At 40.1% G+C, this 18854-nt stretch overlaps 2 protein-coding genes and 1 long non-coding RNA gene across 4 annotated transcripts in view; 1 reads left to right on the top strand and 2 right to left on the bottom strand.

Moving 5' to 3' along the window:
• Positions 1 to 18854, bottom strand: part of LOC133542092 (major histocompatibility complex class I-related gene protein-like) — a 129278-nt gene that overhangs the window by 73257 nt on the left and 37167 nt on the right. The window lies entirely within an intron of this gene.
• LOC133542088 (gastrula zinc finger protein XlCGF57.1-like) overlaps positions 1 to 18854 on the top strand; it is a 339706-nt gene that overhangs the window by 48119 nt on the left and 272733 nt on the right. The gene's annotated exons all lie outside the window — the stretch shown is intronic.
• On the bottom strand, positions 6148 to 10432 carry LOC133542101 (uncharacterized). Its single transcript, XR_009804055.1, has 3 exons — positions 10337 to 10432; positions 9478 to 9554; positions 6148 to 7381 (listed from the first exon to the last, which is right to left on the bottom strand). It is a non-coding gene; the product is annotated as an uncharacterized LOC133542101 (long non-coding RNA).

Below are 18854 nucleotides of genomic sequence, written 5' to 3' on the forward strand. Positions count from 1 at the left end.
TATACAACATTTGAGCAGTTGTGTTTTATATAAGATCATTTACTTTTAAAATGTATGACTTTGTGAATAATTTGTTGGGTCTCTAGAATCCATTCTATTAGTTGTCTTTATTACTTTCTTGTGTAATATGATGATTGATGTGTGATTGTTTTATATGTATGTCCCCAGACTTTTATGCAATAAACAATGTATGTTTCAACTAAAGTTGGGTTCAATAATTGTAGTTCAAATTGGAAGGATGTATTTTATTCTAGTTAGTATTGCACTCCATGTTTTTCATGTTTTCTTTATATGACTTACATGTAGTGTCCAGTTTACTTCATCATCTATATTAACTCATAAAAATGTGATTACCTTTACTCTTTCCATTTCAATATCATCCGTCATAATTTGTGTTTTACATTTTTACAGTCTCCAAAAATGATATATTTAGTTTTATTGATGTTTAATGACAATTTATTGATGTGCAGCCATCTTTTTATGGACAAGTTCTCTCTGGAAAAAATAAAATGAGAGTTAAATCAAGCGGTAATGAAGATTATTTTCTACATAATTACACTCAGTAGTGACAATTAAAGACACTTTCATCCTGTTCATTTGAGCAAAGAAAAAGAGTAAAGTGTAATATTGTAAACAATAGAAGAATATTAATATCAGCAGTCAATATTCCAACATTGTGAAGCTGAGCTATGGTAAAAAACATATTCAGCATTAAAGGCTTTATGAGAGTGATGTAATTATAACAATCAGGAAAACTTTATTGATCCCCAAGGGGAAATTAAAATGTTCAGCACTGTTATAAACATGTGAATATTCAATGTAATAATGTATGATATTAATACCATAATAAAGTGGTACGTTTGGAGATGTGTAATATTGTTTGTATGAACATCCTGAATGTTTTCATGCTAGAATAGTTTTAATTAGTAGAGAGTGAAACAAATGAGGAAGTAGTCATAATAATGGTTTGTTTTAAGCCTGTTTATGAATAATTAAAGATAATTAAAATACCAAAATGGAGCTTACATCCTCAGTGAGCTGAACTCCAGCAGTAAAGATGAGAGAAATAATGTGGAAAGGTCAGAAGTCAAATGTTTCTTCAGGTAATACATGGAGCCTCTGCTGCCACCCAGCGGCCGTTGGAAAGAATGCATACATTTTGTTTTGACGTCCTTAAAGGCCTACTGAAAGCCACTACTAGCGACCACGCAGTCTGATAGTTTATATATCAATGATGAAATATTAACATTGCAACACATGCCAATACGACTTTTTTAGTTTACTAAATTGCAATTTTAAATTCCGCGCAAAGTATCCTGTTGAAAACGTCGCGGTATGATGACGAGTGCGCGTGACATAACGGATTGTAGCGGACATTTTGTTCCAGCCCCGATCCCAGCTACAAGTCGTCTGCTTTAATCGCATAATGACACAGTATTCTGGACATCTGTGTTGCTGAATCTTTTGCAATTTGTTCAATTAATAATGGAGACGTCAAAGAAGAAAGATGTCGGTGGGAAGCGGTGTATTGTGGCTGCCTTTAGCAACACAAACACAGCCGGTGTTTCCTTGTTTACATTCCCGAAAGATGACGGTAAAGCTTTACTATGGAACAGAGCGGTCAAGTGAACACGGTTCCCTACCACATGTCCAACGGCAGGTTTCGGTGAGAAAATTGTGGTAATAAGTTGGCTCTTACTGTAGACATGAGCGGAGAGCTTGCGTCATTCCTCGTGCACCTGTCAAAGAGGCAGCTGCAGACTCTCTTGCCTCCTCCGACCGGCCGCCCCAGAACATGGGATGTTTCCACCGTGGAGGAGGGGGAAGAAAAAAAATCTCAGGCCGGCCCCAACGGCTGCCTTCGCTTTGCCTCAGAGACACTGGCGGTCAGCACACCCGTGGCCACACCCCTCCGACTTTCAGGTACAACCATATAATCTCACTAAAACACTAGTAACACAATAAGCAGATAAGGGATTTTCCAGAATTATCCTAGTAAATGTGTCTAATAACATCTGAATCGTTCCCACTGCCCTCGTCTTTTTTTTCTTCTAGGCCTTCATTCTCAGTTTCCTCATCCACGAATCTTTCATCCTCGCTCAAATTAATGGGGAAATTGTCGCTTTCTCGGTCCGAATACCTCTAGCTGCTGGTGGCCATGATTGTAAACAATGTTCGGATGTGAGGAGCTCCACAACCCGTGACGTCACGCGCGCATAGTCTGCTACTTCCGGTACAGGCAAGGCTTTTTTATTAGCGACCAAAAGTTGCGAACTTTATCGTGGATGTTCTCTACTAAATCCTTCAGCGAAAAATATGGCAATATCGCGAAATGATCAAGTATGACAGATAGAATGGACCTGCTATCTCCGTTTGAATAAGAACATCTCATTTCAGTAGGCCTTTAAAGCTGCTTTTTACTTGTTGTCCTGTTTGTGTCCAAGTCTGTAGTGTGGGACATAGTACAAAAGGAGGACAATCTGTCGATAGCCTGTTGAGGGCAGCAATATACCTAAGATATACTACAAGTCTGCTGGAAATAGAAAGAAGAAGAAGAAGAAGAAGAAGAAGAAGGAAAAAGCAAGATGGCGTTTGATGGAGAATGTCTAAACGTTGGCATTCTAGTTCTGTATTTTTAATCAGTGCATACATGTGCACATATATGTCCTTTAATAGAGTAAACATCCTCAATAATTGTTTGTATCCGAATAGCGAATACCGGGCCAGGACATTGGCTTCATTGCAAGTGGACTTTAATTTACATTTACAAGTTACAATGTGATTTCAAAAATAAATATACATCGTCACATCTTTTATGATGATTGTGAAGGATAGAAAAAAATTCCCGCCAAAAATTGCAGTTCCCCTCTAATGTCAAACGATTAAATTTAAAACTTAACGTTTATGAGCATTAACTGATGAAGCCTATTTGGATGAGAGGACCAGTTGTGATGGATTGAATGCCCTGAGAATAAAATGTTGTGCTTACTTGGACTGTGATGAAGCTGTGAGGACTCAGGTGGTTTGTCTTCATGCTCTTCAGTCTTCACAGAGACAACAGTCAGTGGAAACTTGCTGACATCAGCCTCCTCCTGCCCTACAGGACACTCTCCCTCCTGACTCATCCACACTTCCTCCTCTTCCTCTTTCATGTGGGGGGGCTGTGGATTCTCCTCTTCCTCTTTAATGTGAGGGGGCTGCTGGACATCTGTTGGGTAAATAAGTAAATAAGATAAAGAGGGAATAGAAAAAGTTTTGGACTGACACTGCTAACACAAAGACATTATTTGTGTTCTTTCCTGTGTTGTGTTAAAAGTGTGTCTCACTTAGCTCATTAAAGGGGAACATTATCAGCAGACAACATTATCAGCAGACAACATTATCAGCAGACAACATTATCAGCAGACCTATGTAAGCGTCAATATATACCTTGATGGTGCAGAAAAAAAGACCATATGTTTTTTGAACCGATTTCCGAACTCTAAAAGGGTGAATTTGGCGATTTAAACTCCTTTCAATTGATAGCCTGTCGGAGCCATGACCTTTCACCCGTGACGTCACAACATGAAGCGATCCGCTATTTTCTCAATCTTATTACACGCACCGAGTCAAATCAGCTCTGTTATTTTCAGTTTTTTTGACTGTTTTCCCGCACCTTGGAGACATCATGCCTCGTCGGTGTGTTGTCGGAGGGTGTAACAACACCAACAGACGGATTCAAGTTGCACCAGTGGTCAAAAGATGCAAAAGTCCCTCGTTTGTTCCGCACACTTTACCGACAACAGCTATGCTACTACAGAGCTGGCAAGAATGTGTGGATATCCTGCGACACTCAAAGCAGATGCATTTCCAACGATAAAGTCAAAGATATCTGCAATATTGGAAAATAGACCATCACTGAATCTGCCTGAGTGCTTGAGCTATTCAGGGTTTTACGACAGTCTGTTCCCGCAGATGAGCGAGGTAAACCCCCTGGATGTCTTGGCTAAGACGTGATTTATGCCACTTCTTTTTCTGTCTCATTTTGTCCACCAAACTTATAACGTTGTGCATGAATGCACAAAAGGTGAGTTTTGTTGATGTTATTGACTTATGTGGAGTGTGCTAATCAGACATATTTGGTCACGGCAGGACTGCAAGCTAATCAATGCTAACATGCTATTTAGGCTAGCTGTATGTACATATTGCATCATTATGCCTCATTTGTAGCTACATTTGCATCCAGCCTTTCCCTCCACCCACATTTAATGCCAAACAAACACATACCAATCGTTGGTTAGAAGGCGATCGCCGAATTCGTCCGCGCTTCCTCCCGTGCCGCTGTCTGTCGTGATATGGCTCAATAGCTTCAGTTTCTTCTTCAATTTCGTTTTCGCTACCTGCCTCCACACTCCAACCATCCGTTTCAATACATGCGTAATCTGTTGAATTGCTTACGCCGCTGAAACCCGAGTCTGAATTCGAGCTACTATCGCTATACCTTTTTGTGCTACCCGCCATGTTTGTTTATGGTGGTTTCACGCTGTGACGTCACAGGATAATGGACGGGTGGATATACCGATGGTGAAAATCAGGCACTTTGAAGCCGTTTTTCGGAATATGGCGTGATGGGTAAAATTTTCAGAAAAACTTCGAAAAATAAAATAAGCAACTGGGAACTTATTTTTATTGGTGTTAACCCTTCAGAAATTGTGATGATGTTCCCCTTTAAAGAATCATATAACAGGCATATCCTGGGCAGTTATATGGGGGCCTGTACTACAGTGTGGTATTAAAATGACTATTTCCATCTCCAACATGAAAGTGAGTGTCGCTAACACTACTGCACACAGGAAAACATGTGGAGGAGAATTGCAAGTAGTCGAAACAAAGATTGTGAATGAGTGACAAGAGGCTGACTGTGTTGATGTAAGTCTACTGTGGAATAAACATACTCAGGTGCTGAGAGGGATGCACAGAGTGAGACCTCTTAGTCCAGTTTAAAATCCACAGACCAAGAAGGAAACATATGGACAAAGCAACTTATTGATGAGGGCAAGAATGAAATCATTAGGTTTTTATTCATTTGTATCGGTAGCAGCCTATGATTGCATGAATATTTTAATACCTCTGGACATCGTATTTAATGCTTTTTAATACCATTTTGGGCCTTAATTTAGGCAAAGTCCCTCGAATGACTTTTAATGCGTTTTAATGATCCACAGAAACCCTGCAAAAAATCTCTTAAATTAAAGTATCAAACAACGTATTACATTATTAACTTAATACATGTCAACAAAAGAGAAGAATAAGTGATTATTACATTTTAACAGAAGTGTAGATAGAAACACGTTTCATTACAAAGTTCCTAAATAAAAATATTGTTCATGGAATTATTGAGACATTTCTAGAATGTATTTATGATTTTAATGAGATTTGGATTGAATTTAATATATTCTAAGGCCAGCGTGGCTCGGTTGGTAGAGCGGCCGTGCCAGCAACTCAACGGTTGCAGGTTTGATCCTAGTCACTGCCGTTGTGTCCTTGAGCAAGGTACATTACCCACCTGCTCCCAGTGCCACCCACACTGCTTTAAATGGAACTTAGATCATGGGTTTCACTATGTAAAGCACTCTGAGTCACTAGAGAAAAGCGCTAAATAAATATACTTCACTTCATTTAAAAGGGAATCTTACTTTATTTGTGTTTCGCCTATCAAGAACACACGTTTTTTTTCTTCTTTTTCATGCATTCTAAGTAGTAAATAAATGCGATCAAAAGTCTGTTTACAATAGAGGCTACTAGAGTTGCATTATTCTGCCTACAAAGAACTTAAAAAGCATCCAAACACCTCCATTTAGGTTTTATGTACATGCAGTATGTATATATTGGTAGGTTGGTAATGCATGTCATCCTGCCAGCTGCTATGCTGACACTTATTTTAGTAGCTGTCATTAAAGACAAGGCTGGTAAGGTAGGGACTATGGACAATTATCAACCTATCGCCCGAGCCAGCATGCTATCTAAAGTGCTGGAAAGTGAGCTAATATACAGAGTTGGGGATCTTATTTGCACCGCAGACATCCAATTTGGCTTGAAGAGCAAGTACAGCACTGACTTGTGTATTTATGCTTTAAAAGAAGCAGAAGAATAATACAGAGCGCAGGGTTCTACAATGTCGGTGGGGTTTATTGACGCATCTAAGGCATTTGACAGAGTCAACCATCTCCAACTCTTCAGCAATCTGAAGCACAGGGGTGTTGTGGGTATATTCTGGCATATTGCTACCACAGGCAGACCATGCAGGTCAAATGGGGGAGTAGTTTATCCTCTCTCTTTAGAGTTGGCAATGGGGTACGGCAGGGTGGGCTTCTATCACCAGGCAGAACAGGATGCATGATGGGGAACACCTTCATCAACCACTTGATGTACGCTGATGATTTGGCCATTATATCTCCCAGTAGTGCAGGCTTCCAGCAGCTTCTTAACATATGCTCACACTTTGGAGTCAGCCACAAAGAGTATGGTAATGATATGTAGGACCAAGGAGGATCAACATCCTCATTTCCCAGGTTTCTATTTGTCTGGTCAAACCCTGTCTGTGTGCAACAATGTCAAATACTTAGGCCGCATCATCAATGACAAGATGGAGGATGATGCTGACATGCTTAGACCGAGAAGAAAGCCAATATGCTGGTGAGAAAATGTCATTACTGCTCTGATAAGGCAAAGGTGTACTTGTTTAGAGCTTACTGCACCCCTATGTACACAGCACCCCTCTGGGTGAGGTTCAAGAAAAAGAACTTGCACAAACTCCAGGTTGCATATAATGAGTGTCTCAGAATCCTGCTCAGAAAGGCCAGGGGTAGTAGTGCCAGCAAGCTTTTTTGTCATTTAGGGATAAACACCTTCCACGCCACCCTGAGAAAACTGATGTTTAAGTTTATATGTAGACTGCAGGGGCCTGAGAATGCTTTTATTATACAGACAACCAATTCTAGGTGTAGTTCTGTTAGGTACCAATCCTATATATGGAAACACTGGTATGTGTGCCTCATAATGCCAAGGTCCTGGGTTCGGATCTTTCTGTGTGGAGTTTGCATGTTCTCCCCGTGACTGCGTGGGTTCCCTCCGGGTACTCTGGCTTCCTCCCACCTCCAAAGACATGCACCTGGGGATAGGCCCCTCCCACCTCCAAGGACATGCACCTGGGGATAGGCCCCTCCCACCTCCGAAGACATGCACCTGGGGATGGGTTGATTGGCAACACTAAATGGGCCCTAGTGTGTGAATGTTGTCTGTCTATCTGTGTTGGCTCTGTGATGAGGTGGCGACTTGTCCAGTTTATACCCCGCCTTTCGCCCGAATGTAGCTGAGATAGGCTCCAGCACCCCTTGCGACCCTGAAAGGGACAAGTAGTAAAACATGGATGGATGGATGTTATCTGTGCCTTTAAAATAATGTGTAGAAGCGTCTTAATGTATATTTTTATTGCAGCTTAAATGTATGTTTTATTTTTTTACTGAATATGCACAAGCATCGATTTCAGTTTATTCTACAAATGGACTGGCATAGGTAACTCATTTTCACGGGTAGTTAAATTTGACAGAACAAGGACAACCATGGGGTTACAAGTAACATCATGTCATGGCTGACTTCAGTTTGCAATCATTTCTACAACTCTTATTTATTTGTGATGTAGTGATTGGAGCACATACTTGTTGCTCACTAAAAACATTCATGAAGTTTGCTTCTTTTATGAATTTATTATGGGTCTACTGTACATGTGAGCAAATGTGCTGGGTCAAAAGTGTACATACAGCAATGTTAATATTTGCTTACATGACCCTTGGCAAGTTTCACTGCAAAAAGACGCTTTTGGTCGCCATCCACAAGCTTCTGCTTGAATTTTTGACCACTTCTCTTGACAAAATTGGCGCAGTTCAGCCAAATGTGTTGGTTTTCTGACATAAACTTGTTTCTTCAGCATTGTCCACACATTTAAGTCAGGACTTTGGGAAGACCATTCTAAAATCTTAATTCTAGCCTGATTTAGCCATTCCTTTACCACTTTTGAGGTGTGCTTGGGGTCATTGTCCTGTTGGAACACCCAACTGCGCCCGAGACCCAACCTCCCCCCTGATGATTTTAGCTTGTCCTGAAGAATTTGGAACTAATAATCCTTTTTCATTGTCCCATTTGAAGCACAATACTACCACCAGCATGTTTGACTGTAGGTATGGTGTTCCTGGGATTACAGGCCTCACCTTTTCTCTTCCAAACATATTGCCGGGTATTGTGGCCAAACAGCTCATTTTTTGTTTCATCTGACCACAGAACTTTACTCCAGAAAGTTTTACCTTTGTCCATGTGATGTCAGATGAAACAAAAATGTAGCTGTTTGGCCACAACACCCAGCAATATGGTTGGAGGAAAAAAAGGTGAGGGCTTTAATCCCAGGAACACCATGCCCACCGTCATTGCTGTTTGTATACTAACATTGCTGTATTTATAATAATATTGCTGTATATATACTGCATATAACATTGCTGTATATATAATAATATTGCTGTATATATACTGCATATAACATTGCTGTATTTATAATAATATTGCTGTATATATACTGCATATAACATTGCTGTATTTATAATAATATTGCTGTATATATACTGCATATAACATTGCTGTATTTATACTTTTGGCCCAGCATATTTGGTCACATTTTCAGTAGAGCCATAATAAATTCATAAAAGAAGCAAAGTTCATTGTTTTTAGTGAGCAACAAGTATGTGCTCCAATCACTACATCACACAAAATAAGGGTTGTAGAAATGATTGCAAATGGCCATGACATGATGTTCTTTACAAGTGTATGTAAACTTTTGAACACAACTGTATTTGCATCATCCTCACAAGACAATCAAACTTGTCATCCACAATATATTTAAGAATAATGTTGGTAATGAAGTATAAAGTTAGTAAAGATGTGAGAGTAAGAAGTAAACAAAGCTGTTCTGTGTAACACAACTTGATGATGTTTCTTATAATAAACATCCAGTAGTTGATGTTGTCGCTCCTTCTCCTCTTTTCTTGGCCAAAGTTCCTCCTCATACTTTGCTGTGGTTCTTTGGCACATTTTCCCACAATCACAAGACTTTACACTCACATTAGTTCCCTACTTAGCGATGTTTAAATAACTTCCTCGTCTCTTTGTTCGCAGCTAACAAGCTAAGCTAACTAGCCAGCTAAACTAGCTGCAAGCTACCTTAAGTGAAGCTATCAAACAGGAGAAGTAAACTCAGACTAATGTATCCGGCTACAAACAATTATTAACCGTGTGTACTCTATGAAACAACATATATGTAAGAATACAGAAATATAATGCCCGCCTTTAGGCCTTCTCCGTCAGACGCCATCTTGCTTTATCACCCCATCGGTCCACGCATGCGCGTACCAGACGTCACTTCCGTTAACTTGTTTTGCCACACTTACTTACCATGCTTCTTTAGTCCTTCCATCGATCCATTTTCTACCGCTTATTCCCCTTTTGGTGGTCGCGTTCTTTGGTGTCATCTGTACTTCAATAACAATGTCATCATAAACCATTACATACAAAACAAACATTAAAAAATACGTTGTTCTTTATGAAATCGCACACCTTAAAGATGTATCTAGCAGCCTTAAATGGAAAACAAAACGATTTTTTTTTTTACTATTTTATAATAATTCATTTATTTCTGAAAAGGTCAAATATATTTTTTGTTAGGTTTCAGTAAGTATTTGGTTTAAAAAATATCATCATTTAAAAAATAAATGATGCGATGGGAGTTAGTGGCGCCCCCGTGCGTCATTCATTGCAATGACAGAAGTGGTTAAAATTGTGGCGATACACCTTGTCCATCCATTTCTACCGCTTATTCCCTTTTTTTAATTCCCTCTGAACACCAGGTTGACTGATGGAGGCCAGGTTGATTGACAATTGAAAGGGTGAAACTGTAGGACACAAACATTGTAAATGCATGAATTAAATGAACTTAATAATGTCATATCACAGACCACAGATTATTAGGTATTCCATGTGACTTAAATCTAAGTTTAACTTTGTCACACACCACTGTATGTATTGTTATAATGACTAAATACCAGTGACAGATGAGATGTCTACTATTTACCGGTGAATTCTATAAGTAACAGTACAACAAACGTCCACTAGATGGAGGCAGATGACAACAAATGAAAGTTAGCTGGCATGGACAAGTGATGTAATCAGAGATCGTCTAACATCATAAAAAACACACATTTCACAGCTAAATGTGATTCATTGTGTACTATAAACATTAAAGATAGGTACATACGAAGAGCATGAGATGTAATAGTTGGTCAAATCCCCTCAGGTGACTAGAGGGCGCCTTGTTAGACACTGACTCCAAACCCGGGTTGGCCAAACTCTCTCTCTACACGACTCTGGAAAGGAGCACACATCAGTGACCTCTAGAGGACTACGCCAGTAAATACACAACATTGCTACTATGTCTTACATTGTTGTATTCATATATGTTTATTCATCCATCCATCCGTCTTCTTCCGCTTATCTGAGGTCGGGTCGCGGGGGCAGCAGCCTAAGCAGGGAAACCCACACTTCGCTCTCCCCAGCCACTTCGTCCAGCTCCTGGATCCCGAGGCGTTCCCAGGCCATCCCGGAGACATAGTCTTCCCAAGGTGTCCTGGATCTTCCTGGTGGCCTCCTACCGGTCAGACGTGTCCTAAACACCTCCCTATGCGTTCAGGTGGCATGCTGACCAGATGCCCTAACCACCCCATCTGACTCCTCCATATGTTTATATTAACATATGTTTATATTGTTCACAAAATGAAAGTCTAAAATCATTTAATGATTTTGAAAACGTTCCCTGTATTTACTGGGTGGTGTGATCAATACCAACATGTACAGTAACGCCCACAAACACTTGCACTTTGTCAGCAAAGTTCTTGTAAAAAAGAAAAGAAGAATGTTGCCGAGCTAATGTCCCGCCTATCCTCCCCCGAGCCACTCACGACTTCATCTGGGACACAAAGGACAAGACAAAAAGTGAAAGACAGCTTTAAGGACTTCAACACAAAATGTGTGCATCCTTTCTAACGGCCACTGGGGGGCAGTAGAGGTAACTATTCCAGCAAGGTTTTCCAAAGTGTTTTACAAGGTCTGACTCCAATTGCCTACCTGGTCTGTGTGACTACACTCTGGCAACCCATGTTGTCTGATATAGTCCTCAAACATACATTTTGCTACTGTAAAGACACGCTGGAAAAGGTTGACATAGCGTGTAAAGTAGTCTTTAAACCACAAGTACACACCTGTTGTCCTGAGATGTAACAGGTAACTCAGTAATATTCATAGTAGCAGATCTTCCATCCATCCATTTTCTACCGCTTATTCCCTTTCGGGGTCGCGGGGGGCGCTGGCGCCTATCTCAGCTACAATCGGGCGGAAGGCGGGCTACACCCTGGACAAGTCGCCACCTCATTGCAGGGCCAACACAGATAGACAGACAACATTCACACTCACATTCACACACTAGGGCCAATTTAGTGTTGCCAATCAACCTATCCCCAGGTGCATGTCTTTGGAAGTGGGAGGAAGCCGGAGTACCCGGAGGGAACCCACGCATTCACGGGGAGAACATGCAAACTCCACACAGAAAGATCCCGAGCCTGGATTTGAACCCAGGACAGTAGCAGATCTTATCATGTAGAAATGTACCATCCTTATCTTTCATGATGGTCCCTGCTCTTAAAGGCCTACTGAAATGAGATGTTCTTATTTAAAGGGGGATAGCAGGTCCATTCTATGTGTCATACTTCATCATTGCGCCATATTGCCATATTTTTGCTGAAAGGATTTAGTAGAGAACATCCACGATAAAGTTTGCAACTATTGGTCGCTAATAAAAAAGCCTTGCCTGTACCGGAAGTAGCAGACGATGTGCGCGTGACGTCACGGGTTGTGGAGCTCCTCACATCTGAACATTGTTTACAATCATGGCCACCAGCAGCTAGAGTGATTTGGACCGAGAAAGCGACAATTTCCCCATTAATTTGAGCGAGGATGAAAGATTGGCCCTGCACTCTTCAGCATCTACATGCTGCCGCTAGGTGACATCATACACAAATACGGTGTTAGCTTTCACTGTTATGCTGATGACACCCAACTCTACATGCCCCTAAAGCTGACCAACACGCCGGATTGTAGTCAGCTGGAGGCGTGTCTTAATGAAATTAAACAATGGATGTCCGCTAACTTTTTGCAACTCAACGCCAAAAAAACCGAAATGCTGATTATCGGTCCTGCTAGACACCGACCTCTATTTAATAATACAACTTTAACATTTGACAACCAAACAATTAAACAAGGCGACACGGTAAAGAATCTGGGTATTATCTTCGACCCAACTCTCTCCTTTGAGGCACACATTAAAAGCGTTACTAAAACGGCCTTCTTTCATCTCCGCAATATCGCTAAAATTCGCTCCATTCTGTCCACTAAAGACGCTGAGATTATTATCCATGCGTTTGTTACGTCTCGCCTCGATTACTGTAACGTATTATTTTCGGGTCTCCCCATGTCTAGCATTAAAAGATTACAGTTGGTACAAAATGCGGCTGCTAGACTTTTGACAAGAACAAGAAAGTTTGATCACATTACGCCTGTACTGTATATACCTTTATATACATATATACATACATATATAACTATACTGTATATACCTTTATATACATATATACATACATATATACCTATACTGTATATACCTTTATATACATATATACATACATATATACCTATACTGTATATACCTTTATATACATATATACATACATATATACCTATACTGTATATACCTTTATATACATATATACATACATATATACCTATACTGTATATACCTTTATATACATATATACATACATATATACCTATACTGGCTCACCTGCACTGGCTTCCTGTGCACTTAAGATGTGACTTTAAGGTTTTACTACTTACGTATAAAATACTACACGGTCTAGCTCCATCCTATCTTGCCGATTGTATTGTACCATATGTCCCGGCAAGAAATCTGCGTTCAAAGGACTCCGGCTTATTAGTGATTCCCAAAGCCCAAAAAAAGTCTGCGGGCTATAGAGCGTTTTCATTTCGGGCTCCAGTACTCTGGAATGCCCTCCCGGTAACAGTTCGAGATGCTACCTCAGTAGAAGCATTTAAGTCCCACCTTAAAACTCATCTGTATACTCTAGCCTTTAAATAGACTCCCTTTTTAGACCAGTTGATCTGCCGTTTCTTTTCTTTTTCTTCTATGTCCCACTCTCCCTTGTGGAGGGGGTCCGGTCCGATCCGGTGGCCATGTACTGCTCGCCTGTGTATCGGCTGGGGACATCTCTGCGCTGCTGATCAGCCTCCTCTTGGGATGGTTTCCTGCTGGCTCCGCTGTGAACGGGACTCTCGCTGCTGTGTTGGATCCGCTTTGGACTGGACTCTCGCGACTGTGTTGGATCCATTGTGGACTGCACTTTCACAGTATCATGTTAGACCCGCTCGACATCCATTGCTTTCCTCCTCTCTAAGGTTCTCATAGTCATCATCGTCACCGACGTCCCACTGGGTCATTATTGTCACCGATGTCCCACTGGATCATTATTGTCACCGATGTCCCACTGGGTGTGAGTTTTCCTTGCCCTTATGTGGGCCTACCGAGGATGTCGTAGTGGTTTGTGCAGCCCTTTGAGACACTAGTGATTTAGGGCTATATAAGTAAACATTGATTGATTGATTGATTTGTGGATGAGGAAAGTTAGAGTGAAGGACTATGAAAAAAAAGAAAAAAAAGGCGACGGCAGTGGTAGCGGTTCAGATGTTATTAGACACATTTACTAGGATAATTCTGGAAAATCCCTTATCTGCTTATTGTGTTACTGTTAGAAAAATTGTGTGTAAATTATCAAAAAACTTTCAGCTCTCTGAGATTCCACTGAGCAGTTGAGAGCGTTACTAGTGTTTTAGTGAGATTATATGGTACCTGAAAGTTGGAGGGGTGTGGCCACGGGTGTGGTGACCGCCAGTGTCTCTGAGGGAAGCCACGTTTCCCGACAAGGCGAAGCGAAGGCAGCCGTGGGGGCCAGGCTAAGCTTTTTTTCCCCCTCCTCCACGGTGGAAGCATCCCACGTTCGGGGGCGGCCGGTCGGAGGAGGCAAGAGAGTCCGCAGGTGCCTCTTTGACAGGTGCAGGACAAACGACGCATACTCTCCGCGCATGTCTACAGTAAGAGCCAACTTATTACCACAATTTTCTCACCGAAACCTGCCGTTTGACATGTGTTAGGGAACCGTGTTCGCTTGACCGCTCTGTTCCATAGTAAAGCTTCAACGTCATCTTTCGGGAATGTAAACAAGGAAACACCGGCTGTGTTTGTGTTGCTAAAGGCAGCCGCAATACACCACTTCCCACCTACATCTTTCTTCTTTGACGTCTCCATTATTAGTTGAAAAAATTGCAAAAGATTCAGCAACACAGATGTCCAGAATACTGTGTCATTATGTGATTAAAGCAGACGACTTAAAGCTGGGATCGGGGCTGGAACAAAATGTCCGCTACAATCCGTGACGTCACGCGCACGCCTCATCATACGCGCCATCATACCGCAACGTTTTCAACAGGATACTTCACGGGAAATTTAAAATTGCAATTTATTAAACTAAAGCGGCCGTATTGGCATGTGTTGCAATGTTAATATTTCATCATTGATATATAAACTATCAGACTGTGTGGTGGCTAGTAGTGGCTTTCAGTAGGCCTTTAAGCGGCTTGAAACAAGCGTCCAGTCAATGTTTGGCTTTACCGTGTCGGATTTCACATTTCACTTTCCTTTTCTTGGATGCTTTGCCACCAGAAGATTCAGCCTCACGCTTTTCCTCTCCTCCCACTTTTAGTAGTTTGGCCACAGCGATTCAATGGCATGAATTGTTTCAGCTTTAGTTTTTACTTCCTGATCCAACACTGGCTTGGAATCTAACCCATGCAAGGCAGAAGTGCCAAATGTGACTGACGATCCCAAACAGAAAGAAAAGTCTAAAATGGGTGAAGTCAGCAGAAAGCGAACAAGAGCCAAGGTGAAAGATGTTCTTCTGCTTGGAGACGGCACATATCTAACATTAACATACACACCTTGATGAGTTACCCACTAGATGTCTAAAGTCTGTGCTGAGCAGTTTGTCAGCACAATTCCTTCATCTCGTTAACGCAGGGGTCGGGAACCTTTTTGGCTGAGAGAGTCAAAAAGCCAAATATTTTAAAATATATTTCCGTAAGAGCCATATAATTTTTTTTAACACTGAACACAACAAAACACGTGCATTTTTAAGTAAGACCAACATTTCTAGAGTATAATAGGTTTCTTATTATTTGTAATAACATTGTTATTCTGAAGCTAACTGTGGAGGGGCCGTGGCATGCGGGCCTGCAGCGAACTGGGATGTGCCAGTACCGGCTTCGAAATCAGCGACAGGTGCGTAGATGGCTCACCTGGGCCTTGTTATCTAATCACCTGTTGCTCTGTTATAAGCAGCAGCCAGGAGGAGAGACGGGGTTGGGGCTGGAAATACAATTGCTGGAAAGCAACTGAGAGACTTATTGAAGAATAAAACAATATTGTAACCCTGAAACAGGCTCTCATGTCGGTGCTTGGTGCTCCGAAGAACCCCCAGGAGGGCAAGCCCCACACTAACCAAAAATAAATAAATAATTTCTTACCATTAACGCAACTTTTTGAACAGGTGCGGTAGAAAAACGGATGGATTAAAAATGCATGAGAATGTTTTATATTTTTAATATCATTTTTAACACTTTGATTACAAGTGGAATTATTCATTACTTATCGTTTTAAGCAACGTAAGCTCAGATTTATCTGAGAGCCAGATGCAGTCATCAAAAGAGCCACATCTGGCTCTCGAGCCATAGGTTCCCTACCCCTGAGTTAAGGTCTCACTTCAGACTGGAACATTTCCAAAGGCCTTAAAGGGGCTGTTTGCAACATTTACACAGATGTCTAGAGGGCGCTAACTTTCCAATTGATTTCACACAGCATATCCCTCCTTCTTTCAGCTTCTAGGACGTAATGATGTAACTACATACCTGCGTAACACATGCATTAGTTGTTAGCTAATAATAGTCATTTGGATGTAATGATGTAACTACATACCTGCGTAACACATGCATTAGTTGTTAGCTAATAATAGTCATTTGGATGTAATGATGTAACTACATACCTGCGTAACACATGCATTAGTTGTTAGCTAATAATAGTCATTTGGATGTAATGATGTAACTACATACCTGCGTAACACATGCATTACATGTGGCTGTTGTTAGCTAATAATAGTCATTTGGATGTAATGATGTAACTACATACCTGCGTAACACATGCATTAGTTGTTAGCTAATAATAGTCATTTGGATGTAATGATGTAACTACATACCTGCGTAACACATGCATTAGATGTTAGCTAATAATAGTCATTTGGATGTAATGATGTAACTACATACCTGCGTAACACATGCATTACATGTGGCTGTTGTTAGCTAATAATAGTCATTTGGATGTAATGATGTAACTACATACCTGCGTAACACATGCATTAGTTGTTAGCTAATAATAGTCATTTGGATGTAATGATGTAACTACTTACCTGCATAACACATGCATTACATGTGGCTGTTGTTAGCTAATAATAGTCATTTGGATGTAATGATGTAACTACATACCTGCGTAACACATGCATTAGTTGTTAGCTAATAATAGTCATTTGGATGTAATGATGTAACTACATACCTGCGTAACACATGCATTACATGTGGCTGTTGTTAGCTAATAATAGTCATTTGGATGTAATTATGTAACTACATACCTGCGTAACACATGCATTAGTTGTTAGCTAATAATAGTCATTTGGATGTAATGATGTAACTACATACCTGCGTAACACATGCATTACATGTGGCTGTTGTTAGCTAATAATAGTCATTTGGATGTAATGATGTAACTACATACCTGCGTAACACATGCATTACATGTGGCTGTTGTTAGCTAATAATAGTCATTTGGATGTAATGATGTAACTACATACCTGCGTAACACATGCATTACATGTGGCTGTTGTTAGCTAAAAATAGTCATTTGGATGTAATGATGTAACTACATACCTGCGTAACACATGCATTACATGTGGCTGTTGTTAGCTAAAAATAGTCATTTGGATGTAATGATGTAACTACATACCTGCGTAACACATGCATTAGATGTTAGCTAATAATAGTCATTTGGATGTAATGATGTAACTACATACCTGCGTAACACATGCATTAGATGTGGCTGTTGTTAGCTAATAATAGTCATTTGGATGTAATGATGTAACTACATACATGCGTAACACATGCATTACATGTGGCTGTTGTTAGCTAATAATAGTCATTTGGATGTAATGATGTAACTACATACCTGCGTAACACATGCATTACATGTGGCTGTTAGCTAATAATAGTCATTTGGATGTAATGATGTAACTACATACCTGCGTAACACATGCATTAGTTGTTAGCTAATAATAGTCATTTGGATGTAATGATGTAACTACATACCTGCGTAACACATGCATTACATGTGGCTGTTGTTAGCTAATAATAGTCATTTGGATGTAATGATGTAACTACATACCTGCGTAACACATGCATTAGTTGTTAGCTAATAATAGTCATTTGGATGTAATGATGTAACTACATACCTGCGTAACACATGCATTAGTTGTTAGCTAATAATAGTCATTTGGATGTAATGATGTAACTACATACCTGCGTAACACATGCATTAGTTGTTAGCTAATAATAGTCATTTGGATGTAATGATGTAACTACATACCTGCGTAACACATGCATTAGATGTTAGCTAATAATAGTCATTTGGATGTAATGATGTAACTACATACCTGCGTAACACATGCATTACATGTGGCTGTTGTTAGCTAATAATAGTCATTTGGATGTAATGATGTAACTACATACCTGTGTAACACATGCATTAGTTGTTAGCTAATAATAGTCATTTGGATGTAATGATGTAACTACTTACCTGCATAAATCATGCATTACATGTGGCTGTTGTTAGCTAATAATAGTCATTTGGATGTAATGATGTAACTACATACCTGCGTAACACATGCATTAGTTGTTAGCTAATAATAGTCATTTGGATGTAATGATGTAACTACATACCTGCGTAACACATGCATTAGTTGTTAGCTAATAATAGTCATTTGGATGTAATGATGTAACTACATACCTGCGTAACACATGCATTAGTTGTTAGCTAATAATAGTCATTTGGATGTAATGATGTAACTACATACCTGCGTAACACATGCATTAGATGTTAGCTAATAATAGTCATTTGGATGTAATGATGTAACTACATACCTGCGTAACACATGCATTACATGTGGCTGTTGTTAGCTAATAATAGTCATTTGGATGTAATGATGTAACTACATACCTGTGTAACACATGCATTAGTTGTTAGCTAATAATAGTCATTTGGATGTAATGATGTAACTACTTACCTGCATAAATCATGCATTACATGTGGCTGTTGTTAGCTAATAATAGTCATTTGGATGTAATGATGTAACTACATACCTGCGTAACACATGCATTAGTTGTTAGCTAATAATAGTCATTTGGATGTAATGATGTAACTACATACCTGCGTAACACATGCATTACATGTGGCTGTTGTTAGCTAATAATAGTCATTTGGATGTAATGATGTAACT

This window comes from Nerophis ophidion, linkage group LG24 (genome assembly GCF_033978795.1).
Source record: "Nerophis ophidion isolate RoL-2023_Sa linkage group LG24, RoL_Noph_v1.0, whole genome shotgun sequence".
In the NCBI taxonomy this organism is placed as follows: Eukaryota; Metazoa; Chordata; class Actinopteri; order Syngnathiformes; family Syngnathidae; genus Nerophis; species Nerophis ophidion.